At 34.4% G+C, this 1451-nt stretch overlaps 1 protein-coding gene across 11 annotated transcripts in view; it reads left to right on the top strand.

The window, feature by feature from the left end:
* The window catches only part of LOC123021723 (E3 ubiquitin-protein ligase MARCHF7-like), a 27940-nt gene that overhangs the window by 12548 nt on the left and 13941 nt on the right, over window positions 1–1451 (top strand). The gene's annotated exons all lie outside the window — the stretch shown is intronic.

Here is a 1451-nt window from a genome sequence, read left to right on the forward strand (position 1 = left end):
ATGGGGCCTCAACGACCTCTTGTGGAAGCCCATTCCACACCCTCGGGTAACTTCTTGACTTGACCTGGATTTACATTGGACTTTGCCTTTGCGACAATAGAATTGTGGTTGCCTTTTGTTAATTGAAGGAGGTTCTTGCATAGAAAGCCTTAAATGGTCAGGGCCCAGACTACTTAAAAGAATATATGAGCTTTCCATATAAATCTCTCTTCACTGATTATCTAGAGAAACCTTTCTTCTTACCATTGGAAGCAAAACTAGTTGCCACATGAGGAACCTCCTTTATAGTGGTGCCAGCTGTATAGAACCACCTTACAAGGGAGGTACCACAGCAAAGTTTTTAGGAAGTTAGTCAAAACTTATCAGGCATTTAGGCATGAGTTGGATTTTTAGAAGTTTCTAAATACTATTTTGTGTGTGTGTGCACTTTTCCTAAAGGCAAGAATGGAACTGGAGAAATAAAAGGAAACTAAGAATCAAGACACATGCTTGTAGGCAGAGTTTTTTTAAAAAACTTTTTTTCTAAATTAGCATAATGGAATAAAAAGCAATCACACAGTACAATAAGTGCACAAGAAGGAAAATTATGAGGACCCTTATAGTGTATTTGCCTTCGACAGATATTTGGCAACTTTTTCAAAAGAAAAAATAAAGTTTAAAGTAGTCATAAAGTTCCTTTAAGGAGCTGGCATATTCATCAACCTGAGAGATCAAATAAATTTTACCTATATTTAGATGAATAATTATCTATCTAAACAGTTACAGATTTCAGAAGTGCATACAAAACATAGCATAAAACAGCATTAGCATAAATTAGTCTTAGAAACAAATTTTCAGGCAATGCAGATCAGAAAAACAACAGGTGTTAATATGTTCTGTTCTAGCCAGTACACTACTGCAGTCTGTTCCAGGTGAAGTTTCTGAATTGTCTTCAAGGGCAGCACTAGATATAGCTTAATGAAGTTGAGAAGCTACCAAAGTATGTTGAGCAATAGCCATATGAACATCATGGAAGAAAAACTGGCTGGTTAAACTGGGTTTTGCTTTAAGGCCTTTTGAACTTCTTTCTGTGGTAACATCCTTTATATTAATAAAATTAATAATATATTAATAGATATTCTCTATTAATATCCTTTATAATTGTTTTAGCAGGTAAACCTTTAAAGTGTTAAATTTTAGGCAGATCATCTAAATAGTAAGAAAACCCCATTACTAGGCGTTTGGAAGTTTATTTATTTAAAACATTTCTATGCTGCCCCCATCGCAACAAAGCCTCGGGGCGGCTCACAACAAAACAAAAGCATATAAAAATTATACAATAAAAATATTAAAACCCGGTGCATCTTGGCTTAAAATTTAAAAAAAACCTACATAATAAATTAACAATTAAAATAAGTTTTAAATAAAAAGGTCTTAGCCTGGCGCCGTCGTTATTTGTTTTTCGGCGCCAG

Source organism: Varanus komodoensis, unplaced genomic scaffold (genome assembly GCF_004798865.1).
Source record: "Varanus komodoensis strain SLA01 unplaced genomic scaffold, ASM479886v1 scaffold178, whole genome shotgun sequence".
Classification (NCBI taxonomy): domain Eukaryota; kingdom Metazoa; phylum Chordata; class Lepidosauria; order Squamata; family Varanidae; genus Varanus; species Varanus komodoensis.